The sequence below is a fragment of the Vulpes vulpes genome, chromosome 14 (genome assembly GCF_048418805.1).
Source record: "Vulpes vulpes isolate BD-2025 chromosome 14, VulVul3, whole genome shotgun sequence".
NCBI classification, from domain to species: domain Eukaryota; kingdom Metazoa; phylum Chordata; class Mammalia; order Carnivora; family Canidae; genus Vulpes; species Vulpes vulpes.
This window is the reverse complement of record NC_132793.1, coordinates 94,228,336-94,256,014: the sequence shown is the minus strand read 5'-3', so window position 1 is coordinate 94,256,014 and position 27,679 is coordinate 94,228,336. Positions and strand designations below refer to the sequence as shown.

General features: G+C 38.7%; 1 long non-coding RNA gene across 3 annotated transcripts in view; it reads right to left on the bottom strand.

The window, feature by feature from the left end:
- Positions 1 to 786: 786 nt before the first annotated feature.
- The window catches only part of LOC140595307 (uncharacterized), a 72,033-nt gene continuing 45,140 nt past the window's right edge, over positions 787 to 27,679 (bottom strand). Inside the window, exons 2-9 of one of the 3 annotated variants that reach the window (XR_011996800.1) lie at positions 11,855 to 11,933; positions 11,090 to 11,226; positions 10,774 to 10,852; positions 9,623 to 9,827; positions 7,751 to 7,837; positions 6,650 to 6,792; positions 6,500 to 6,558; positions 787 to 923 (exon numbers count right to left, since the gene is read on the bottom strand). This is a non-coding gene — a long non-coding RNA (uncharacterized lncRNA). The remainder of the gene's footprint in view (positions 924 to 6,499; positions 6,559 to 6,649; positions 6,793 to 7,750; positions 7,838 to 9,622; positions 9,828 to 10,773; positions 10,853 to 11,089; positions 11,227 to 11,854; positions 11,934 to 27,679) is intronic. The other 2 variants (XR_011996799.1, XR_011996801.1) reach the window with 2 other exon arrangements.

Genomic DNA, 27,679 nt, shown 5'->3' with positions numbered 1-27,679 from the left:
TCCCAAGACGGCATGACACGAACGAAAGCTCACAAGGCCAGAAAGTGAATGCACTCCTGGAATACCCATCCAAATTGTGGATATGTGAGCGCTACCAGGGGCTAATTGTGGATAGTTGCAGTATTGCCAGTTCAATGTCTGTGATGTCAACAACCCATCTTGGTGCTAGAAACGAAAGATGTTTACCTGAGGAAGCTGAGAACCCAGTTATCTTCCAGAGGCAGAGAAGAGCATTTATGTATCTAAGATGGTTGGGATTAGTGACTCCCAAATGTCTACTGTGGTTGCATTAGAATTAACTGGGGAGCCTCTTAGAAATCTGTGTCTTGGGTTCTAACTCAGAAATACCTGGAATCTATTTTTGAGTTCCCCCAGTGACCTGGGGAGCCCATGATTCTTTAACTGGGTGATAGTCTAGCCAGCAGCACCAGATTGCATTCATTTGCCCACTCAAATTTTATTGAGATGTGGTGTACTGAGCTAGGTTTGATTTCAAACTAAAGAGCCCTACCTACGTCAGCATATATGTACAATGTTAAATGAGGTAATTTATGCGTGCATTTAACATAAGTAAGGCAATTTAAGGGTGCCTGGGTGGCTCAGTTGGTTAAGCATCTGACTCTTGATTTTGATCAAGTCATGATCTCAGGGTCATGACCTCAAGCCCCATGTGGGGCTCTGCACTCATCATGGAGTCTTCTTGGGATTCTCTCTTCCTCTCCCTCTGCCCCTGCCACTCATGCACACACACACTCTCTCTCTCTCAAATAAATAAATAAATTTTAAAAAATAAGTAAGGTAATTTATTTCTTTCAAGAATGTCTACAATATAGCAGAAAGAAGAGGGATAATCATGTTTTCTTCATGTGAACACAGAAGCTTTGCAGAAAAGTATATAAAGACCCAGGTACTTGCCAGGAGACCTGTGGGAATGGAAGGTAAATATCATTCTGGGGAATGTAAATTAATGCATGAAAGTCCAAGATTTTCAGGAACACATTATCTCTAAGAATCTATAAGACTACCTTAATCCTGAACTATAGCATTTTCCTCCAGGGGACAAGAATTAAAACTGCCTGAGAGGGCAAGAATCACATTAAAAGGCTTGCACACCCTGCCAAGGAACAGACATTTCTTCCATGTAGGTGAGCCATAGGGAGCTACAGGGGGATTTGCACAGGGAGGGATAGGACCCAACTTAGGTTTGCAAAGAGTATGTGGGAAGAGAGTAAAGGTGAGTTATTGAAGCCACAGAAGAGGAAAGAGATGGGCAAAACACCTGTTAGAGGAGAGCAGCTTGTGGATGAGGACCTCATGGTGAGGTTGGAAGGAGGGGTGGAAGAGAAGACACTCCCAAGTTGGACAAGCAGGAGCATGAGTGGATGTGGAATGTAAAGCAGAAGAAAGAATTTAAAATAATCCCAAGGCTTATGATTTCCTCTGACTGAGCACTTGGGTAGACAGAGGTATCATTCCCCAGAGAAGAACATAAAGGGAGGTGACATGATGCAAAGTTCTGAAAGAAATATGGCTTTGAGCCACTCACATGGCAACATTGCAGCACCAATGTTATATGGCCCAGGGAATTCCAGGAGTTTAGCAAAAGCCACCATTGGTGGCAGAATGAATAAGATGCAGGGAATTGGGTACTGATCGAAGATTTTCATGTTACCAAATCCAACAGTTGCTATTTAGATTTCAAGCCCTCACCCCTGCATTGACCCTGTGTTTACTTCTGCCCTTGATGGAAAAAAGCAGAGAAGCTGGGAAGAAGGGCAGGGAGGCCAAATGAGAAGAGGTGAAGAGTATAGCCAACACAGAGTGGTTTACAGAAAGGGCATAAAGTGAAAATATCCATGGCTTGAGTGACTGTTTTCTGTGAAATAGATGCTGGAAGCACAATTGTCTGCACAGGGTGGTGGGGGGGGGGTAAGACGTGAAAGTCTGAAGATAGACACTGATGAGAAGCTGAAAAGGAAAAAAAGCCAGGAGTTATGAGTTTTTAGGGTTTCAATCTGCTCTGCGTCATGATTTGTACTATAGCGCTCAGAAACCCTCTAAAGAAGAATGAAGAAACCAAAGGAAGTATTTAGAAGATCCTTTAAGAATCTGAGAGTTTCAGGGGTGCCTGGGTGGTTCAGTTGATTAAGCAGCCTATTCTTGGTTTTGGCTCAGGTGGTGATCTCACAGTTGTGGGATTGAGTCCCACGTTGGGCTCTACGCTCAGTGTGGAGTCTGCTTAAGGTTATTTCTCTCTGTTTCTCTCTCTCTCTTTCAAATGGATGTATAAATATTTTTTTAAAAAAAAGAATTTGAGAATTTCAACCAGTCTGAGAGTTGTTCTTCCGCTAAATCTTATACTTCATACCTTGGTCTCAACGTAGATCCAAGCTGAAATTCCCAAATCTCTTAGGAATTGAACCAGAGGAATTCAGTGAACAACTTGGTGCTTTCCCTAAATTGACACAAACCTCCCCAGATCTATCATCACAACTGTCATCCTATAGTTGGAAATACAATAAGCAGTTCACATCTGACTCTGCCACTGGTTAAAGTCATCCTTGGTCTAGCTCCTTCCTGGGCTGTGGCTGCAAGTTCCTTAATGAATCCGTTCGAGTTACATATTTCTTAGTTTCTAGTAGACACTGCTTTTCTGTTCTCCCCAGACTGCAGACTACAGACTGCTTTCAGGAGTGGCCAAGGAAAGATACAGATATTCAGAAAGGCCCCTGGACAACATTCATGATTAAACCAGTAGCCCTCAAGCAGAAGACTTCCCCACTCCTGCAGAACATCATACATCATTGACCAAACAACCATGATACCTAACCAAGCACTAGTTCTCTCTGCAAATGGAATATCAGAGCCCAACTGTTCCTTCTGCCTGGACATGGACCCACTCCCTCTTTGCCTGTAGAAAAATGCTGTATCATTTTAGGTACATCTCAAATGGCAGCTTCTACATTCAGCTTTGCAGACACTCAGAACCAATTGAAACTTCTCCTCTGTTGAGCCCCTGTATCACTTACTTGTAAACATCCATTATGATGCTTATCACTATTTGTGTCTGTGTCTTCCTTCTATTTATGAACAGGGTTTCATTTTCACAGAAGCACGAGACAGGGCTGGGACATTACCAGTCTGCCGGCGGGCTGCCAAGTTGCCTTCCACCCCCGCACACTCAGCCAGAACAGCGCAGCCTAGAATCTGGTCCACAGCCTAGGAACTAGGAACTAATTTTCTTTCCTTTTTTTTTTTTTTTTTTTTAAGATTTTATATTTATTTGAGAGAGAGAGAAAAAATGTGATGGGTGGGGGAGGGGCAGAGGAAGAGAGAGAAGCAGACTCCTCGCTGAGCAGGGAGCCAGATGTGCGGCTCAATCCCAGGACACTGAGATCATGACCTTAGCTGAAGGCAGACCCTTAACGAACTGAGCCACCCAGGCACCTCGGCACTCAATTTTTTAAGTACTATGAAAAATACATTCCTTAGGGAGACTTTCTCATATTAACTAATATCATTTAGTTTTTAAAAATGCACAGAATGATGAGTTATTAACTTATAATAAATAGTATACTGGTATGCTCAGATATGGGTATGGTGAACATTCATCACGAATTGAGAGGAGGGATGGGAAATATTCATTTATTGAACAAAAATAATTACTGGCATCAGCCTATGCTTCTCAAATGCATCCAATGCCACTATAGGGCTTTATCTGTCAGAGGCAGAGAAGAGCCTTCTGTGGGCAGAGTTAGGGAATTCATGTCACTGCACATTTATATGTGTGCCAACCTTTTATTTTCTGCCCAAACATTCTTTCTCTAAGAGGGATAATACAATTCATTAGGCTTCATTTTCTGTATTATAATCTGTCCCCTTTACTACCATATCATAATGAGACAGTGCCAATTATTCTCAATATCTTCGGCCTCATGATAATTAGTTATCTCTTGATTTCTTCCATAGCTGGTTTGAATCCCATGCATTGTGTGAAGATTTTACTAGCGGGAATCTCAGAAGAAGCCCTAAGGTGGAGTCTATACAAGTTTTCCTAAGAGTACCCTGTCCCTTGCTTCTTCTTAGGTTGATAACACAGTGCCTGGCTTGAAGTAAATTCTCAATGCAGACTTGCATCCACTTGAACTTGACTATTCAGCGGTTTACTTCACTCATGAGGCAACATTGGCAGAAAGTACATGAACTTGGAGAATGCCCATGCCCCTACTAAATTGGCAGTATGTGAAATAATAAGTTCAATTTGTCAGTTAGTTTGCTCTCTGTAAAAATAATGATGACTGCCAACATTTTCAAAATGAGGAAAGAAGTTGCAGTGATGGTACTGGGTAAGTTACATCAGCATCAAGTCAGTAATTGTACGACAGTGGTTCTCAAAGTGTGGTCTCTGGAATAGTGCATCAGGGTCCCACGGAAACTTGCAAGAAATGTACAGCCTTCTGCCCCTCTTTAGACTTAAACTGAATCAGAAACTCTGAGGACAGGGCTCAGCCATTTGTGTTTTAACAAGATCTCCATGAGATATGGGTGCTCACTCCCATTGGAGAGCCACTATCCTGGTTCCTTCACAACCTCCCATATGATTTCAATGGTTCTCACCCATAGATAAGCAGGCACCTTAAATCTCCTGCAGCCTGAGATTAACAGTGTATTAGGTGTATAGACAGGGTAGCCCCTGGGATATGCCAGGCAGCTGGCACATAGTTCCTACAATGCAGTATGCAAGGGACACATTCATTCACAACTACATTTGGTTGGCATATATATCAAGACAGCGCAGGGGCACATGGGTGGTGCAGTCGTTTAAGCCTCCGACTCTTGGTTTTGGCTCAGGTCATGATCTCAGGTTGAGATCAAGCCCCGCATTGAGCTCATGCTCAGTATGGAGTCTCCTTGAGTTTCTCTCTCCCTGTTCCCCTGTCCCTCCACTCATACTTGCTCTCTCTCTCTCTCTCTGTCTCTCTCTCCCTCAAATAAATAAGTCTTTAAAAAAATACCACTTTGGTAATCACATATGGGAGGGGTGTGTCTCGGTGGCTCAGTCAGTTAAGCATCTGCCTATGGCTTAGGTCATGAACCTGGGGTGCTAGGATCAAGCCCCACATCAGGCTCCCTGCTCAGTGGGGAGCCTGCTTCTCCTTCTGCCTGCTGTTCTCCCTGTTTATGCTCTCACTCTCACTGTCTCTCTCTTCTAAATAAATATCTTTTTAAAGATCACATACGGGAAAGTATGGCCAGCCCAAAGAACATTTAAATGATTAAGTCATTAAGAGCAAACCTGTTTGCCACTTATAAAGGCTAGTTACTAAAATGTTAGGAAAGAGGAGAAAAGGCAAAATAACACCAACATTTCCTAATAAGATTGTTTATTCCAGGGAATCCATTTGCAGTTGAGTCTCAGCAGGCGAATTAAGAAAGCATTCTGGGCATCGGGCTTTGAGTAGACCCGCCGCATTGCCAGTGAGCCGAAAGCCTGGAGCTGGATTCCCAAGTCCCTGTAATGCTTTGCAGACACCCTTTGCTGCCTCTGTGAGCACCAATCCATAGATCTCTGTGGCTTCAAGAAGCAAAAAGAATATCTTCTGGGCCAAATGAAGCCCAGAGAAGTATTCCCTGTTCCTGGTGTGAACCTATGATTACTATTTGTCCAGCTTTAATGTTGCTTTTTTGTAGTTATAACAGTTTCCCTTATCCTTTCAAAAGTATCCCAGTTTTTGGGGGCACCTGCTGGCTCAGGTAGTAGAGCATGAGACTCTTGATCTCAGGGTCATGGGCTCAAGCCCCACATTGGGCATGGAGCCCAGGTAAATATATATATATATATATATATATATAAGCATCCCAGTTTTGACACTAAACTATGTGGTCACTGTACCTATTACTCAAGTGTTTTCCCTTCTTCTCCTTTTCCTCCTTCTTCTTTCTTTCTCTCTCTCTGACTCTCTTCCTTCTTCCCTCTCTCAGTCCTCCATTCCTTCTCCCTCTCTTCATATTTCCTGCCATCACTAAAGAAATTTCACAGACCTTCTCAGGTTCTTGAAATCCAGTTATAGAAACAGTGGAATATTGCACAACTGATCACAGCACTCCAGGGCTGTCGCTCATATAGACATGGTGTGAACGGGTCCATTGGAATTGTGCAGCTTCCAATCTGCACAGATATCTGGTGCTGTCCTAAAAAGGGACTTTAGTGTGAGATCTTAAACTCCAGCCTAGGTCCATGTGTCTAGTCCCTGAATCTTTGAGTGATTGGCTTCCTCCAAGCTGATAAAATTTGGGACTATGTAATGACTTAGAGTTCTAAGAATTGGAACTTTATCTGAAAAACTAATCAAGACCATGGCACATATTAATTTCTCACTGCTCCTCACACTTGACTTGTTTTATTATGCAACCTAATTTTTGATCGTGAGCCCTTTGATTAAAGATATAGTTAAGCTTTGACATCTCCATTCTCTGTAAAATACAATTTGTTTCTCACCTCCTTGTTCCATGTTTCAATCTGGGAAGCATCTGCCCTATGCATTTTTAGGTGGTCTCCTAGAAAATAAATAGAGAACAGAACATGAGGAAGGAAATCAACTAATCCAGAGAACATTCTCTGCCCCCAGGAGATCAGATATGCCCATACTTGATGGTCTTGGAAAAGGTCATCTCAACTCCATTTCTCTGGTGTAATCTGCTGTAGCTTAGGATCCTTCAGAAAGTTCCTGGGACAGACATGGCTACTGTCCAGATAACAGAAGGCAGGAGCTTCAAGAACAATTTTAGCCACTGCAAAATTGAGAGCAAAGGGCATCAAAATACTCCAAATGGCTCATTGAAGAGAACCCCGAAATAAGAGTCGTGGGCCTTGGGGAGACTATATAAGGGTGCATCTCTGCAGAGTACAGCTACCCCCCAGCACAGTAGCCCATCTTACAGTCCCCCAAGTCACTGCAGATCAGACTCCTAGGAGAGGTTAGGAGAGACAGTGTACTATAGGCACAGGATGAATTCTTCTGGATGTCTCTGCCATGGGCAGCATCCCCAGTTTACCCAGGTCTCACACTGGACCTGGTCCTCTTTAGCAGGAGGAATTTACCTGCTGCATTCTGCATTCAGCCTTATCAGGAATGTTGGCTTATGTCTCTGCTTGTCCTCTATGGCATCCCTAATGGAGCAAGAGTCTAGGACAATACCAGGCACTGTCCTTAATTTGAACTCATCAGGCATCCTACAGAACTGATTCATCCTTGCCTCTCTTATGACTCTCACTGAAAACCCTTCTGCCAAGATCACCCCGACTGGCAAGTCAAAATATTCTTTTCCATGTATACCATACTTGCTTTTGTTTTGTTTGATTTCATCTCTTCAATTTTTAAAATTAGGTACTCTACTGACTATATTTAGCAATAATATATTTATTATGTATTTATTATTTACACATGCACAGATCAGCATTTCTCAGTAAATACAGGGCAATTCCAACACCCCCAAAGAATATACTTGTTCTGTGTCTTTGTGTTAGGACTCTCCCCACCTTTAATCTTTGGCAACCACTGATCAAATCTCTGTTCTTATATTTTTCACTTTTCCAGAATGTTATGTAAATGCAATCATACAATATGTAATCCTTTAAGACTACATTCTTTCATTCAGTGAAAAGGGTGAATATTGTTCTCAAGCAGGACATTTGGCCATGTCTGCAGACATTTTTAGTTGTTATGATTTGGGAAGGGAAAGTACTTACTGTCTCCTACGCAACGCATAGGGGTGGCATCTCCAGGGATGAGGTTAAATACAATGCAAAGAGTAGACCCACAACAAATTATCCAGCCTGAAAAAGGGCAGGAGCCATACTTTTGAGAATGGCTTACTTAGCACATTTCTCCCTAAGATTTATTTATATTGTTGCACATATTAAAAGTCCATTCTTTTTTTAAGTGCTGAATCATAGTCCACTGTATGGATGTCACACAGATTGCTTATATTTTCATCCTCTGAAAGACATTTGGGTTGTTTCCAGGGATGGGCAACTATGACTAGTGCCCGTACAATTATTCATGGAGGGGGTTTTTTTTGTTGTTGTGTTGTTGTTTTTTGGATTTTTTATTTAAATTACACTTAGTTAACATACATGGAGAGTTTTTTTGTTTAAACTAAGTTTCATTTTTCTAGAATGCATACCCAGAAGTGAGATGTCTGGGTCACCTGGTAAGGGCCTAAGTGTATGGTAACTTTTTAGAAACTGACAAAAGTTTTCCAGAATGACTAAACCAGTTTGCATTTCCCTCAGAAATGCTTGTGCATTACTGTTTCTCTGCTTTTTCAATAGTATACTAACTGTATTTTGCTTTATGCCAGCATTTGACACCGAAGATTAAGAAATAGAGCATTATTGACACCCCAGATCTCTCTTTGGGCTTCCTTCCCTACCACTCACCACTCAAAGATAAACACCATTCTAACATATAACAGCAGAGATTTGATTTCAATGTTTTGGACTTTAGATAACTGAAATTATAAAATGCACACTCTTCAGTGTCTTGCTTTTCTCTCTCAATATTTTGTTTATGAGACTTATCGCATTATTGTATGTGGTTGTGATTGATGATACTCTTGGTCACATGATACACCCTTGTGTGATTTACATTTTATTCCAGATGAATGTTTGCTTTCTTTTTTACTGAGGTTTAATTTATATTCAACAAAATGTACCAATTTTCAGTGTGCAGTATTTTCGAAAAATATATATACTCATGTGAACACGAACATTACCTAAATACAGGACATTTCAGCACACCAAAAATATTTTCTCATTCCCCTTTGCCTGCATTCTCCTGCAGTACCCCCATGCCCAGTTGCACATTGATCCATTTCTGTCACAATTGCTGGTCTTTTCCAGACTTTCATGTAAACAGAAATATAGAGTATGTAATCTTATGTGTCTGTTTTCTCTGGCTCAGCATAACATTTTTGAAATCCATCTATGTTGTTGTATGTATCAGTACCCTGCCCTATTTTATGGTCAAAGCACACTCCAATGCATATGCCGTATTTTTTTAAAATTTTATTCGTTTGCTGTTGGACATCTTTGGTATTCCAGCTTTGGGTTATTTTGAATAAATCTGCTATGAAAAACCATATACAAGTCTTTATGTGAAAACCCATTTTTTTCCCTTGGGTAAAGAAAGAAGTGTGAGATGGCTGTGTCATATGTTATATCTACATTTAACTTTATAAGAATAACGTGCCAAAATGATTTCCAAATTGATTGTGCCACTTTGCATTCCCAGTGGGAAATAGGAGTTTTAACTGCTTCAACATCCTCACCAACAACTTTTGGCAAGACTGCTTCGTTTTCATTCTTAATTTTGCCATTCTAGTTGGTGCATAGTTGTATCTCATTGTGGTTTTAGGTCATTGCTGGAGTGTCCTATGTATGTCAAGTTTTTCAAGTCTTCCTTATCTTTATTGATTTTTTTATGCTTATTCTATATATTACTGGGAAAGGAGCTAAAATCTCTAATGATAGTTGTAGACAATACTTGTTTCTCCTTTCAGTTGTATAAGGCTATAGGCTTTAATTCATGTATTTTGAAGCTCTCTATTAGGTACTTACACAGTTATGATTATTAAGTTCTCTTGATATCTTGGCTTCTTTATATTATATAATGTTTGTCTTTATTCATGGCCATAAACTCTTCCTGAAGTCTTTGTCTGATTTTACATAGTCACTTCAACTTTCTTTTTATCCCATTTGCATTCATTCTACTTCAATTCAGCATGTGTTCAACAAATATTGGTTGAGTTCTGTGCACCAGACCCTATTGTAAGCATGGGAATAACATTAATGAACCAAGCAAAGACTTTTGCCATTATGCAGCTTCCATCCTGTGGGGAGAGACAAACAATAAACAATCATCATAATAAATGAGTAGATAGTATATTAGATGGTAATTAGCTCTATGGAAAATAATAGAATAGGATAAGTGAATTGAGAATATAACTGTGGAGAAATGAGACAGTAATTAGGTCTTCACTTTTTAACAAAGGAATGTCCAGAGTCACCCTCCCTGGTATGATATCTGGGAAAAGATTTCAGAGAGATGAAATGGTTGGTCATGGGGATTTTCATGATGAGACTTCTAGGCAGGGGACACAACCAGTGCAAAGGCCCTATGGCAGAAACCTGTAATGTTCTCTTGATTAGTATTTGCATGGTAAATGGTATATTACTGCATTCTTTGACTTCTAAGACATGTCTGTCTTTACATGTAAGGAGTATTTATGTTAGGACATAGTTAAATCATGCTTTTTAATTCAGTCTGACAATATCTACCTTTTATTTGAAGTATTTAAGACATTTCCATTGAAGGCAATTATAAAGTGCTTGAGTTCAATCTACCATCTTGCTACCTGGTTTATATTTCTTACAGCTGTTCTTTGTTCTCTTTCTATTTTTTTCACGTATTCCTTTGAGTAATTTACTATTTGTCATGTCTCTATTTTACTTTCATTATTGGTTCATTAGTAATTCCTCTTTGTTTTATATTTTAATGGTTATCTAAAGTTTAAAATTTGCATATTTATCATATAAACTATCATCTAATAATAATATATAACATCTCTTATAATGCAAAAACTCACATGAAGATATTTCCATTTACTCTCATCCTTTGTGGGTATTGTTGTTATGCATCTTACTTTTGCATATGTTAAAAATGAAACATACATTAATTTTATTTTAGTTTTAGACAATCAATTACTTACTAGAGATATGCTGTTGGCCCAGCACCACTGATTGACGAGATCATCCTTACTAGCCTGGGAAAGATGCATAAGTATGGTGCTGCAAGAATAGGCATAAAGTGTGAGAATCTATGTATCACAGATTCAGGTCCACCAGAGACCATCCATCTACAGAAGAGATTTTAAATAGCTAGGTTGACAGAATGATTTATTCAATACCTATAAACCAACCTCTATCCTCAGATGCTTAATGTGCACAAATTGGGGCCTTGAATTGAGTCATCATAAAGACAGAGAGAGACTATGCATGAACCCAGAGGTGTGGGTTTCATCTTACCAAGACTGATCTAGCTATTGTTGAATGTCCAGCCTGATGGCAGCAGCAACAAACATTAGCCCTCAATGTAGCACTATCCCTGAAAGAGACCATGTATCTTCTTAGTAGGAAGATGATTACATCAGTCTCTTTACATCCTGAAAAAAAGAATTTTCCTGATTAGAACTGCCTTGTACATTGGATATGGGTTTGCTTTGCTTGTTCATATGTCTCACTGTCCAGAGGCTCACAGAATATTTATTGAACCACCACCATGGGATCCTGCAATGACATTATCTCAGACCAAGTGGCCCACTTTATAGCACAGAGACCCACAAGGAACATATAACCATAGGGTCCACTGGTCACATTATATAACACATCACTCAGAAGCTATTAGCCTGAATAGTGACAGATAATGTACAGCAAGGTCATGGTGCTTTCAGTCATCAACAGCTTAAACCAGTGACTGAAGCATAGTAGTTATTTTTCCTCCCCAACAATTTTAGGTTCTACAGATCTAGGGGTCTGTTTCTCAGAGAAGGAATGATTTCACGGTGAGAATTCCACTAATATAGAACTACAATTGCTGTGTGGTCATATTGGGCTTCTCACACCAGTAGAGTAGGCAAAGAAATAAGTTACTATACTGATGGGGTAATATCCTAATTGTCATGAAGAAGGGGCTTACTTCTACATAATATAGGAAGTGAGGAATGCAGTTGGAGCCCAGGGGATCTTGAGGCCTCCGTGACCAAGTTTGACTACAAAAACCAGTTACCATACCTGCAATCTGATAAAATCACAGAGCCAGAGCCTAGATCCCCTCAAGGATAATCCTGGGTCATCTCACCCGATAAGCCACCTAAAAGCAGAAGTGGTAATAGTGAGTAGAATCTATAAGAATTAGTAAAGGACTGTAAGTTATAATTTTCTGATCAACTTCAGCAGTGGGAAGCTACAGCTCATTTTGCAAACCCTCCTATTTTAATGCTTTCCTTTTTCTCTTCCCAACATTTTTAAGAAGCTAGAATAGGATGGAGTGAAATTAATATGATGTAAGTGGATCAGACTGGTTAAGGATTAGACTCCATGGATATGTCCATACTCCCCCAAGATCTCCGTAATTCTCTTTTATGATTTATGTATTCCCTTCCCTGGCTTTGTTACTGTTTTGTTTCTAAGAGCCCATTCTTGCAATTCTCTTGAGAAGACTACCTTCAAACTGCTACATCTGGGCAGCCTGAATGGCTCAGCGGTTTAGCACCACCTAGCCCAGGTCATGATCCTGGAGACCCGGAATCCAGTCGCATGTGGGGCTCTTTGCATGGAGCCTGCTTCCCCCTCTGCCTGTGTCTCTGCCTCTCTCTCTCTCTCTATGTCTCATGAATGAATAAATAAAATCTTAAAAAAGAAAACCGCTACATCTCCTCTGTCCAGTAAGTGGAGAGCCAAAAGTGCCTGGGAGTTTATATCCTCAAAGTAGCCCTTAGCTAAAAACTGATTAAAAACTGGGACTTTGGAAGCCCAGTTCCCTTTCCACAACCAGTAATAAACGCCATGGCATAATTTCCACTCCTTGCAAGATTTGAGCTGAGACTGGAACTTTGTCTGAAAGTTACCCTGCTTGATTTCTTTCCCTTCTGCTTTCTTTACATTTTTACTGCTGGGAGCACTAAATCAGGAGTGTTCCTTAAACCAGTTCATCCCAGGAAGCAGCAAGTCACATAAGACAATTGTTAAATTGTCAGTAAGTTTGTAGGTTGGCTTGTAAATCCAAACAATAAAAAATCTAGAAGGCTACATACATAATGATCAGAGATGGACACATGCTCAGAAAAGAAATGAGAAGACTCCAAACTTTCAACTCTGGCTGACTGGCTCTACGTAAGCATGAAGTAAAGGCTAAGGTAGAATTGTAAAATGCCTGATTTAGCATTGTGAAAAAGTGCCCTAATACAAAGATAATCTACAAAGACCAAAATAGTATTCTTTTTGCTTATTTATTTGGACTAGGGGTAGGTGGCGATGGCTCCATGTTTTTAAGAAAATCATTATAAATCACTAGCTCACCATTAAGAGACTTGAGTGGCCACACATAACAAATAATCCAGTTACAAAACATAGTTTAGAAAAGCTAAACTTAAGTAGTTACAACTCACAAGAAGCAGGAACAAAAATACCTGGGGAAGGAGGAGGATCTGGTTTCCAGAATTACCATATTATGAGACTCAAAATGTCCAATCTTCAACAAAAAAGCAAGAGGCATGTAAAGAAATAAAGTATGGCCATTTAAAAGAAAAATATTCATATGGTAGCGTGGCAGGATACAAAATCAATGCCCAGAAATCAATGGCATTTCTATACACTAACAATGAGACTGAAGAAAGAAAAATTAAGGAGTCAATCCCATTTACAATTGCCCCCAAAAGCATAAGATACCTAGGAATAAACCTAACCAAAGAGGTAAAGGATCTATACCCTAAAAACTATAGAACACTTCTGAAAGAAATTGAGGAAGACACAAAGAGATGGAAAAATATTCTATGCTCATGGATTGGCAGAATTAATACTGTGAAAATGTCAATGTTACCCAGGGCAATTTACACGTTTAATGCAATCCCTATCAAAATACCATGGACTTTCTTCAGAGAGTTAGAACAAATTATTTTAAGATTTGTGTGGAATCAGAAAAGACCCCGAATAGCCAGGGGAATTTTAAAAAAGAAAACCATAGCTGGGGCATCACAATGCCAGATTTCAGGTTGTACTACAAAGCTGTGGTCATCAAGACAGTGTGGCACTGGCACAAAAACAGACACATAGATCAATGGAACAGAATAGAGAACCCAGAAGTGGACCCTGAACTTTATGGTCAACTAATATTCGATAAAGGAGGAAAGACTATCCATTGGAAGAAAGACAGTCTCTTCAATAAATGGTGCTGGGAAAATTGGACATCCACATGCAGAAGAATGAAACTAGACCACTCTCTTTCACCATACACAAAGATAAACTCAAAATGGATGAGGGATTTAAATGTGAGACAAGATTCCATCAAAATCCTTGAGGAGAACACAGGCAACACCCTTTTTGAACTTGGCCACAGTAACTTCTTGCAAGATACATCCACAAAGGCAAAAGAAACAAAAGCAAAAATGAACTATTGGGACTTCATCAAGATAAGAAGCTTTTGCACAGCAAAGGATACAGTCAACAAAACTAAAAGACAACCTACAGAATGGGAGAAGATATTTGCAAATGACATATCAGATAAAGGGCTAGTTTCCAAAAATCTATAAAGAACTTATTACACTCAACACCAAAGAAACAAACAATCCAATCATGAAATGGGCAAAAGACATGAAGAGAAATTTCACAGAGGAAGACATGGACATGGCCAACATGCACATGAGAAAATGCTCTGCATCACTTGCCATCAGGGAAATACAAATCAAAACCACAATGAGATACCACCTCACACCAGTGAGAATGGGGAAAATTAACAAGGCAGGAAACCACAAATGTTGGAGAGGATGCGGAGAAAAGGGAACCCTCTTACACTGTTGGTGGGAATGTGAACTGGTGCAGCCACTCTGGAAAACTGTGTGGAGGTTCCTCAAAGAGTTAAAAATAGACCTGCCCTACGACCCAGCAGTTGCACTGTTGGGGATTTACCCCAAAGACTCAGATGCAATGAAATGCCGGGACACCTGCACCCCGATGTTTCTAGCAGCAATGTCCACAATAGCCAAACTGTGGAAGGAGCCTCGGTGTCCATTGAAAGATGAATGGATAAAGAAGATGTGGTTTATGTATACAATGGAATATTACTCAGCCATTAGAAACGACAAATACCCACCATTTGCTTCAACATGGATGGAACTGGAGGGTATAATGCTGAGTCAAGTAAGTCAATTGGAAAAGGACAAACAGTGTATGTTCTCATTCATTTGGGGAATATAAATAATAGTGAAAGGGAATATAAGGGAAGGGAGAAGAAATGTGTGGGAAATATCAGGAAGGGAGACAGAACATAAAGACTCCTAACTCTGGGAAACGAACTAGGGGTGGTGGAAGGGGAGGAGGGCGGGGAGTGGGGGGGAATGGGTGACGGGCACTGAGGGGGACACTTGACGGGATGAGCACTGGGTGTTTTTCTGTATGTTGGTAAATTGAACACCAATAAGAATTAATTTATTAAAAAAAAAAGAAAAATATTCATAGAACTATCCCTGACAAAATCTGGCTATTGGACTTACTAGACCAGACCTAAGGAAATAAGAGATACCATAAAATGTTACATACTTTATATAACTTTACTTTAAGGGAGTCTTAGAAGAAAAGAGAGAGAAATAGAAAATATATTTGAATAAATAGTAGCCCCAAATTTCCCCAGGATAATGAATGACATGAATCTACACATCCAGGAATCTCAATAAACTCTAAGTAAGATAAATTAAAAGTGATTCACACTGAGACACATTATAATCAAACTGTCAGAAATCAAAGACAGATAGAATCTTGAAAAAAACAAAATAGATAAAATTACCCATATACAAGAGATCTTCAATACAATTAACAGTGAATTTCTCATTGAAAACCATGAGAGTCAGAGGGAATGCAATGACATATTTAAAGTGATGAAAGAAAAAAACACCTCTCAGTGAAGAATTGTATACACAGCAAAGCCATTCTTCAAAAATGAAGGAGATGTTGATAAATTTTCAGATAAACGAAAGTTGAAGGAGTTCATTACTTTTATAGATCTACTATACAAGAAATGCTAAAGGCACTTCTTTAGGCTAAAATGAAAGGACACTAGACAGTAACACGAAGCCATATGAAAAATTTTTTAAAACTAGGTAAAGGTAACTACATAGCTAAACATAAAACCTAGCACTATATTTGACTTGTCACTCATTTCTATGCCTATATTATTCAAACTAAACATGTGTGAAACAATAATAAATCTATGTTAATGGGCACACAATACATAGCAACATAATTTGTTAAAAAATAAAATAACAATATAAGGGGGCAGAGTTGTATAGGTGTAGAGTTTTTGTACATCATTTAAATTGGTATTCATCCAAACTAGATTGTTATAAACTTAAGATGTTAATTGTAATGCCCAGGATAAGCACTAAAATAACTGAAATATATACAGAAAAGGAATGAGAAAGGAATAAAAAGATACAATAGGAAAAAAATCAATCAAACATACCAGGAGGCAGTAATAGTGAAAATGAGGAACAAAAAAGATATGGCATAATTAGTATAATGCAGAAGTAAGTCCTTTCTTATCAGTAACTACTTTAAATGTACACATATGGAACTCACCAATTAAAAGACAGATTGGCAGAAAGAACTTTGAAAAAACACATAATCAAACTGTATGTCGTCTATAAGAGATGCAAATAAGCTTAAAGTAAAATTGTTAAAAATATATTCCATATAGGGGTGCTTGGGTGGCTCAGTTAGTTAAGTGGCTGCCTTTGACTCAGGTCATGGTCTCCAGGTCCTGGGATGGGGCCCCATACTGGAGTCCTTGCTCAGTGGGGAGTCTGCTTCTGCCTCTCCCTCCACTCTTCCCTCCTGCTCATATACTCTCTCTCTCTCAATAAATAAATAAAATATTATATATATATAAATATTTTATGCAAAGAGTAAATGAGACCTGAGATAGATATATTAATATCAGACAAAGAGACTTTATAAAAATGTTATTACAGGTAACAAAGGACATGAGTACTTTGTTGTGGGTGGTTCAGTTGTTTAAGCATCCAACTCTTTTTGTTGTTGTTGTTTTTAACATTTTGTTTGTTTGTTTGTTTATTTATTTATTTATATTTTTATTGAAGTTCGATTTGCCAACATAACACCCAGTGCTCAATCTGTCAAGTGCCCCCTTCAGTGCCCTTCACCCAGTCATCCCATCCCCCTACCTGCCTCCCTTTCCACTACCCCTTTTTTGTTTCCCAGATTTAGGAGTCTCTCATGGTTTGTCACCCTCTCTAATTTTTCCCACACCTTTTCTCTCTTTTCCTTTATAATCCTTTTCACTATTCTTTTTATATTCCCTGTATGAGTGAAACCATATAATGATTGTCCTTCTCCGACTGACTTACTTCACTCAGCATAATACCCTCAAGTTCCATCCACGTTGAAGCAAATGGTGGGTATTCTCTTTTCTAATGGCTGAGTAATATTCCATTGTATATATAGACCACATCTTCTTTATCCATTCATCAAAATACCACGGGCTTTCTTCAGAGAGTTGGAACAAGTAATCTTAAGATTTGAGTGGAATCAGAAAAGACCTTGAATAGCCAGGGGAATATTGAAAAAGAAAACCAGAGCCGGGGGCATCACAATGCCAGATTTCAAGTTGTACTACAAAGCTGTGTTCATCAAGACAGTGTGGAACTGGCACAAAAATAGACACATAGATCAGTGGAACAGAAAAGGAACCCGGAAATGGGCCCTCAACTCTATGGTCAACTAATATTCGACAAAGCAGGAAAAACTACCCACTGGAAAAATGACAGTCTCTTCATTAAATGGTGCTGGGAAAATTGGACAGCCACGTGCAGAAGAAGGAAACTAGACCATTCTTTTACACCACACACAAAGATAAACTCAAAATGGATGAAAGATCTAAATGTGAGACAAGAATCCCTCAAAATCCTAGAGGAGAACGCAGGCAACACCCTTTTTGAACTTGGCCACAGCAAATTCTTTCAAGATACATCTATTACTTAATGAAGATTAAAAGCTTCTGCATAGCAAAAGAAACAGTCAACAAAACTATAAGCATCCGACTCTTGATTTTGGCTAAGATTATGATCTCAAGGTTGTGAAGCTGAGCCCCACATCAGGCTCCATGCTGGGCATGGAACCTTCTTAGAATTCTCTCTCTCTCCCTCTCCTTCTTCCCCTCCCCCTCTGCTCTCATTCTCTAAAATCGATCAATCAATCTTAAAATAAGACAGAAACAAGAGACATTATTTATTGACAAATGGATAATTCCATCAAGAATATATAATGATTATAAACATATGAGGGGCAGCCCGGTGGCTCAGCGGTTTAGCGCCGCCTTCAGCCCAGGGCCCCATCCTGGAGACCCCGGATCAAGTCCCATGTCGGGCTCCCTGTGTGGAGCCTGCTTCTCCCTCTCTGCCTGTGTCTCTGCCCCTCTCTCTCCCTGTGTGTCTCATGAATAAATAAATAAAATCTTAAAAATATATATATGCATCTTTCTACAGAGCATCCAAGTTATGTATAGGAATATTGTGTCTTCCAAACCATGACCAGAAAATATCTCTCCATTTGATTTGATATTGATTTCTCCCATCAGAGCTTTGTAGTTTTCCACATGTAGATCCTGTATATATTTGTTTATATTCATACCTAAGTATTTCATTTTTTTGATGCTACTTTAAATTATATTTTTAAATTTTTAAATTCCAATTGTTCATTATCAGCATGCAGGAAAGCAACTGAGTTTTGTATATTAACCTTATTATGTGCTATGGTTGCTTATTATCGCCAAGACTTATTTTATATATTCCTTGGGATTTTTTACATAAACTATTAGGTCATCTATGAATAAAGATTGTATTTCTTCCTTTTAAATCTACATATCTTTTTTTGTTCTTGTCTTATTGCACCAGTTGAGATCACCAATATACAATGTGTAAGAATGGTATATATACATATAAAAAAAAAGACCATCACTGCATTGATTCCAATCTCAAGGGGAAAGCATCCATTTTTTTTAACCATTTAATATAATGTTAGCTTGCAGGTGTTTTGTAGACAGTCTTCATCAGGTTAATAAAGTTTCTCTCTACTTCTAATTTCCTAGAGTTATTGTCAAAAATAGGTGTTGGGTTTTGTCAAATACTCTTTCTATGTAAGTTGACATGATCACATGGTTTCTCTTCTTTAGGCTGTTGATATGATGGATTACATTTATTGTTTTTTTTTTATTGTGAAATTAGCCTTTCATACCTGAAATAAAACCTACTTGTTTGTAGAGTGCAATTATTTTTATGCATTGTTGGATTTGATTTGCTAATGATGAGTTTAGAATTTTGCATTTATGCTCATGAGAGGTATCAGTCTGAATTCTTCCTTTCTTTTAATATCTATCTGGTTTTATTATTAAAGTTCTTCCTTTTTTTCCTTCTCCCTCTCTCCCTTCTTTGCTTCTTTCCCTAAGGACTCCTTCTCAGAGAAGTATACATCTGGCTGCTATTTCAGCCGTACTGTATTGTTATACTTCAGTTCCATCAGGGTAGTACAGGGTATGGGTGAGGGGAAGCATTTTATAACCTTATGAGTTCTTTTCAGTCTTTTAGTGGACCTGTTTCTCTGGGCTATGATGTTCACAAGTGTTTCTTCAGAGGGATCATTTCCCCTTCCCCTTCCACATTGCTTTGGTGAGACAGAAAAGCAAGAGATATATATTTATATTTTTTGTCATTTCCTCCCATGTTTTAATTCTCCTAGTATTTTTTAATGGATATCTGACACTGTAGATAACACAATACAGAGGCTCTGGATGATGTCATTTTCCTTTAGCAATAATTAGGTTTTCTTCTGGGGAGCTTATAGGAACTCTGGGTTACCATAATCTAGTTACTGTTTAATTTTAGAGCTGGGTTTGGTGTTTTTCAGTTTTGAGATTATTCCTAGGCCATGGTTCATCTACTAAATTGTGGTCTTTATTCCAAGTTTGCGGCCCTTATTCCTAATTCATGGCTCTTTGGGAATCTCAGCTGAAAGTTTGGGCTATATTCTGAAGCTCCCCCAACTTGTTAGGAATTGAATTCCAACCATAGTCTCCCCAGCAACATGCAGGTGCTGAAATTTCTGCTGTTCTATTTGCCTTCCTAGATGCTGTAGTCTGCTGGACTTTTGGACACTTGCCCTGATATATTTAGCATAGGAATTAACCGAAGACTCAATAGGAATTAGAGATTTGGGGGACTTCTCTGTATTTCCCTATTCTCTAGGATTTTGTCCCTCAGATCCCCACCATTGTGGCACTGTGGCAGTCTCACTACTCTATCTTTACTCCAGTAAGACAACCACTTTCTCCTTGGCCACGGTTTCCTCTACAGACAATTGGAGAATGTCTTCATAAAAAAAAAAAAAAAAAAAAAAAAAAAACAGGATAAATGTGGAGCCTTCAATGTGCTTCTCTTTTCTATAGGATCACAATCATCCAAGTCTCATCTCTGTTAGTTGTTCTTCAATGAGTTCCAAGAGTCGTCTCATATGTAGTTGCCAGTGGGAGGTTTAGTTCTATTTAATCTAATCCTCCCATCCCAAAACCAGAAATCTGCAATGCTAATTTTGTTATACCTAGTGATTTGAAGTGTCCTATATTGGAAACTGTTTCTCTGAAATTCTGTGTTGCCATATTTCCCCTCAAAGTCCTAAATCTGTAATAAACCATGGTACCTTAAGAGATCCATTTATAAAAATTAATGTGCAATCATCTCTTCTTAAATTTCAAAACTATATTTAATCTCCACTGCCAGGTACTTGATCTATTAGATGACTTTGAGTCACGCATGTTTTCATTTAATAGCCTATAGTTTTTAGGAAATCAGAACAAGGACAAAAGAGTGTCATGTGGCTCAGGGGAACCTGTGAGATCAGAATCAAACTGGATCAACGGTGTAGCCATTTGCACTTTTTTAGCTAAAATTTCCTCATTTGTAGTGGTGCCTGGCTGGCCCAGTGGATAGAGCATGTGACTCTTGATCTCAGGGTCCTGAGTTCAAGTTCCACATTGTTGCTAGAGCTTACTTTAAAAAATAAAATAAAATAAAATAAAATAAAATAAAATAAAATAAAATAAAATAAAATAAGGGGCACCTAGGTGGCTCAGTCTGTTAAGCATCCAACTCTTGGTTTCAGCTCAGGTCATGATCTCAGGATCCTGGGACAGAGCTCCACATTGAGCTCTGTTCTCAGTTCAGAGTCTGCTTATCCCTCTCCCTTGGCTCCTTCCCCCACCCATGCTTTTTATATTTCCCTATCTCTTCCTCAAATAAATAATATTTTTAAACAATAATAAAATAAAATAAAACATGTAAGAGTTTTATTTAACTTTCCTTAGATATTGTGTTCTCATTTGTAAAATGAAAGTAATACTCCCTTTATATGTTGTTGTCATGGTACATACACTAAAATGTTTACAGTAGCATTGTCCATGGGGGCACAAATATTTAAAACAGAGTAAAGGCAAAATTTTATTTTAAAACTTGAAAACCCTTTCAATACAGTTATGGCTGAATAAATTATGGTGTATCTACACCATGAATTCACGTGAAGCCATTTAAAAGAGTAGCTATGCCACTTGACTTCAGAGACTTAGTCTGAGATAGTAAATGAGAAAAGAAAGACATAGACATGTGATTGTAATTTTTAACTATGTAACTATGCATACACATACTTATATATTCCATTGAAGAAAACCACTGAAAGGCATGTATTATGTGAACATGGATAAGGGAAGATGGGAAGAGGAAGTAGGGTTGACACAGAAGAAAGAAAAAGAGAAAAAAAGTGAACATGGACAAGTAAAAGTCTATTTCAAGAAATGCATGTATGCAATGATCACTTTTATACATTTTTATAAAATTTTTTATTTCTATTTGCTTATATGGGTAAGTTAATTTTTAAATGTTGACTTTTCCATTTTAAAGTATAAATTCAGTATAAATGGATATAAGTTCTTTAATAAAACACCTGATTTATGAAAGGCAGTTAGGGATGAAGGGGTAGATCCTTAACTTAATGATCTTCCAAGTGCAAATTATCATTTATTCACAAGACAATCTTGATGCCTGTGCTAAGATGTACTCCCAGGCCTAGTAGACATACTAGGCTTACAGAATCTGTCTTTTATTTCTGTATATGTAACATTCATTTTAGTTCTAAGGTCCTCCATGTGCATTTTCATAATACGAAGGCCGATAATTCATGCTCCCTTTCTCTATATGATGTATTCCTCCCCTGTAATTTATTTTTGCCAAATAAAAGGTTGGCAAAAAACTTTCCCAAGAGTGAATGCTCAGTGTGTGGACATAAGTATAAATTTAGTTGAGGGATACCTGGGTGACTCAGAAGTTGAGCATCTGCCTTCAGCTTAGGGTGTGATCCCAGAGTCCCCGGATGGAGTCCCACATAGGGCTCCCTGCAAGGAGCCTGCTGCTCCCTCTGTCTGTGTCTCTGCCTCTCTCGATGTGTCTCTCATGAAGAAATAAATAAGTCTTTAAAATAAATAAATAAATTCAGTTGAATCACTCAATTGCCCTTCCATGAAATTGTACTAACATGACTTTACTTGCCTAGATCTTTAGAAAGATCTTTTCTCACCCCTGCAATGTTTTACACGTTTCAAGTCGTTCAGATGAATGATATTTACAAAAGAAGATATCTGCCACTGAACTTTTGGAAATTCTAGGTTGCCTAGTCAGCCAATGGTTTTCTGTAAAAGACCAGGTGTGAGCAGGGAATGATGTTCATGTCCTAGAGGCCAGGCTATCAGCCCAGTCCTGCCAGCCTTGCGGGAGGATGCCACACAACTTACACACCTAACCCATACTACATGTTTTTGTGTGTGCTATTTATAAGTGTTGGTAGGGACCTAAGTCCTTGCCAAGAGAGACTTGCTAAGTGGTGTTTGATCTTTTGACTTGAAGTGAATGGTTAAAGATTTGGTATTATGTACCAATAGGCTAAAGATGTGTGACAGAATGATATGTGAGTTATTAAGGAAACTGATGAATCACAATTGTTAACAATTACCAAACACTTACTATGCATTAGTTGCTCTTGGTTAAAAGCCTTGTTCATAAGAATGTACTCAATCCTCAAAGTCCTCCTAGGAAGTAGGAAGCATTATTCTTCTTATTTTAGATGGGGAAACTGAGGCATTACCACTGATACAATGCAGAGCTAAGATTGAACAGAGTTATCTGAGATCCACACGTCATGCTCTCAACCACTATCCTGGGTCTGTTTAAACCCGGAGCGCCCATGATGTGTGTTCATCTCTTCTGCCCAGAAATTAGGTCCCTGTTTTCTTGAGCAGTGACCAGCACATGGAGAGTCTCAGCTTCTGTGGTAACAAGCCAAGAATTCAAGGATGAGATACGGATTTGAAGGTCCACCTGTTGTGATAGAACTGCTTTTGTCATTGCCTGGCTTCCATAACTTCTTTGTGTGTAAAGAGAGCTTGGGGCTGGGGCTGGGCACACAGTGAAGGGTGACAAAGGAGCTGGTGGAAGAGGAATGTAGGGGGAGAGTAAGTGGCACTGCAGCTCACTCTCACCCCCTGGCACGTAAGGGACAAGAGGGAAATAAAGAAGAACCTCTCAGGACTTAAATGTGTTAACAGTGAGGGAGACAGACACACTGCATCCTGGACAGGGTATGAGAACATCTCTGAGACAGTAGGAGTACCCCTGGGAATGTGGGGGACAACTAAAATGGTAGGTGGGGCATAACAGATAGGCAGTTGCATGAATCCTAGAAGCTCATCCAACACCCGATAGATCTTGTTCAGATGTCTTGGCTCAGAATGTATTCCAAGAATATCTTTCCATGAAACTTACAGAGTGGCAGCAAGGAGCTATCCTGCTGGGGAGAAATGCTGGCAACAAGAACACAGTGATTCTCTTTTCCCTGCCTTGCTGCTGTGTCTCCAATTAAGAGTCAGGAGGGGAACAGAGGAAAAGCTTCAGATGGCAATGTCGAGCCAGACTGTGATTGATTTGATAATCCTGAATTTACCCCAGATCACTAAGTATAATAGAGAATATTTGGAAGGTGATAGAAGAAACTATACAAATCACCACAGTAACCGTAAGTAACCCTATTCACAGTATCCTTCTTACAGTATTAATATATCTTGCTTCTCCCCCACCTATCCTACCGTAAGTCTCCTTAAATATAGCTCCTATGTATTTTTAAAACATAGAACAATTGCTGAACTCAGATAACTTTAGCTATATTTACTACCAAATTAGGAAAGAATTCAGTAAAGTGCTTTTTTGGGACTACAATCTTGGAGTCTGAGAGATTTTTAAAAAGCACATGCATGTATGTGTATATGGGAGTTGGAGGGGGGTATCATAAAATTTATTGCTTTGACAACTTTTCTCTGACTATATGAACATATGAAATACTTTTCAACCTCAAAGCTAGGAAAAAATATTATCTTAGAAACCAATAAACTTTCTCTCAATAGTCAATAGTTTATGTGAAATATTTGACATTGAATAATAAGAGGTCCTCAATCAACAAAAATGAGGGGGATGTTCTAGAAACTGCTGGACACTCTCTCTTAGGGAATGTCTGTAATATATCTTACATTCTACAATGTGCTGATAGTGTTTAGATTTGAATAGTTGATGGCTTAGGAAGGAGTCCACCAAACAATGCCACAGGCTATAAACCACAGTTCCTGAAACCATCAGTTGTCCTAAGGAGAATTAATGAACTGTTTTGCTCAATGATTCATCCTGTTTCATGCCAACTCATTGATCTTTGTAATCAGATACCGTTCAGGTTAGTCTGGCCTTAGTGGGAAACTTAGGAGTAAATTAACATGTCATGGACTGGGTTCTTTTTTTTTTTAATTAATTTTTATTGGTGTTCAATTTACCAACATACAGAAAAACATCCAGTGCTCATCCCGTCAAGTGATGGACTGGGTTCTTAATAGTGATGAACTTACTAATATAGACTTCAGCTAATATCTATTTTCTAAACAGGACTTCTGACTTCCCAAGAACTTGGTTTAGAGAATGATATGAAATATATAGCATCTTCCCCCAAAAGGAGGTGTTCTGATAATTCTGGAAATAATGTTAGGAATGACATGGTAGGGGATGAAGATGAAACTGTTGGGTCTTGGTGGGAAAAACATATACCCCCTGTCAATTTAAAGGCTGATACTTATAGGATGCAGAAGGGCCTGTTATAGATATTGTGCATGGATATTTATAAAAATAAAGATAGACCAGAAACATGCATGCAAGTGAAAAACACTAATACCTAGGAAACAGTCACACACACACACACACACACACACACACACGACCTTATGGATATAGCTTCAAACCTTTTCCACTATGGGCATTGGGTTCAAGAAGGCCAGGCATGTAATAGTTCGTCTCTATTTCCCCCAAAACAAAAAGTCGAGCAGGCTCTCAAATCATCTACAATGTCATCTATGTGGTTTATTGGTGTTACTGGAGCAAGATCAATTGGAATATTGAAAGTATTATGGATATATTGCCAACCACATATCCATAACACCGAGGACTGCATAAAACCATGAATGCATATTTTCAATTGTGCTACCTTCCCCTTGTCTTGAAACTTCCTCGTTAGAAATTCACTGGGGCTGAATGCATGACTTTTCTGAGGCAGGTGGTATTAAAATATGCAAAGTAAAAAAAAAAAAGCACTAGGAACCCCTGGGTGGCTCAGTGGTTGAGTGTCTGCCTTTGTCTCAGGGCATGATCCTGGAGTCCTGGGATCCAGTCCCACATTGGGCTCCCTGCAGGGAGCCTGCTTCTCCCTCTGCCTATGTCTCTGCCTTTCTGTGTCTCTCATGAATAAATAAATAAAATCTTTTTTTTTTTTTAAAAAGCACTAATCACTCCAATTAAGAACAAGATGAGAAGCATTCTGAGAATAATTAGAGATGAGTTTGAAAAAGGAAAACATATCCTGGTAGATGCTTCTCCCAAATCATACCTCTTGTTTCAACTCAGCACTGGGTGGAATGGCAGACAATTTTTGAGCAGCTGCACTGGAGCCTCTGTCTTTTACAGAACGTGTGTAGTGTAGCTCATTTTTAATGTGGGAACAGGATGAAATTGCCTACTAATCTAATTTCCAATTGCAGCTTAGGATAAGCCCTCCCAAATTTGACAAAGATTACCTTTTGGCATTATCAGATGTTTCGTTAACAAATGAAAAAAAAAGCCTTCCTCTGTAAATCTTAGGCAGGGAGGAGTGGTATATTCTCATTTTGTAACATTTATTTCCTCATAAAATTGGTTAAGGATTATACTTAGTTTATGTATTAAATTGAGTCAGTAAAAATTCATTGATGGTCCATTACTATTGACAAACTGCAGTGTAGGGACTTCAGCAAATCCTCCCAAACCCCTGCTTGCTGGATACTTTTCTTTGCTCCATCTTTTCAACTTCATCAGAAGTGATACGTTATAAACAGACATATTTATCTTCCAGCTAATCCCAAATGGTTGGAATAAAGAGCTTGACACCAATTTTAAGCTTTTCTTTTTTTCCTCCCCTAATCATTCGTTGTGGAAGAAAAATAGCCCTACAAAAATGGATATTTTTACTGCATCCTCAATAAATCCTACATGCATTTCTCTTATTCTCTGTCCACTGCAAATATACCTCTATCAAGATTAATACTAAATTCAGCCCAAGGCTGAGCACCAGATTTGAGGAATGACAAATTCCTCGCATTTCCCCACAGATCTTTTACTTTTTCTGCTAAGTTGTGAATTTCAAGCTTGCCCTCGAAATAGAGTGGAAAAGCATTCTTATCACTGGGTATAAGTCATTGTTTTTGAACCCTGACATACCGATACATCTCAGCTTTTGATGTGTTATTTGATCTTTCATCCAGCTAATTTTTGGGACTTTCTGAAAATTTAGATCATTCATAGTTGAAGTCCAATCTAGTGTCTTGAAAGGAGAATGGAGAAGGCTATAAATGTTTTAAATCAGTTGTCCCCAGATTTTTGGATTTTTATCAGCAAAATATATTTTTAAAAATGAGAGGATAGGGATCCCTGGGTGGCGCAGCGGTTTGGCGCCTGCCTTTGGCCCAGGGCGTGATCTTTGATCCTAGTTAATTGCAATCTACTTCCCACTCATACACAGAGTCCCTAAATCTCCCTTTTCCCTATTGCACTTAACATTTTATAATATACTATATAGTGCCTTTATTTTTGCTGTTTTTTCCTTGAATCTTCCCTCACCCGTTAGCCACAGAATTAAACTACATGAAGGGATTTTTGCTTGTTTTATTCAATTATGAATCCCCTTTTCCTATGTAAGTGCCAAACATGTAGCATGCATTCAAATATTTATGAATGGGTAGCTCTTAATTATTTCATGTATTACTATGTAGATAATCAACTTTTAATATGAGATTTTATGTTTGTGTTTTCAGCTAGGTGGGCACTTAGCATCTCATAGGAAAATGGTCAGGTGAGGATCAAGACAGATATGGCACATATCTGGAGGAGGATTTCCATCTAGTACTGCTGTGATACAAACAGTAATTGTGTGCTTTCCAAGTGAGATCTTTTCTCTTCACTACACGTCAGGCAGACGATACGAACACCAACGGGAGTTTGCAATAGGAGGGAACACTTTTGTCATTCCTGAGATAAGGTAACATCAGGATGGTATATAAGTAGACTACGTTGGTGCATGATGTATTTTAAATTATTTGGCATCCTAGATATAACCCACTACTACCATAGTGGCCAATTCCCCAAAATACTTGAGACTCACAAGTGTGTCCTG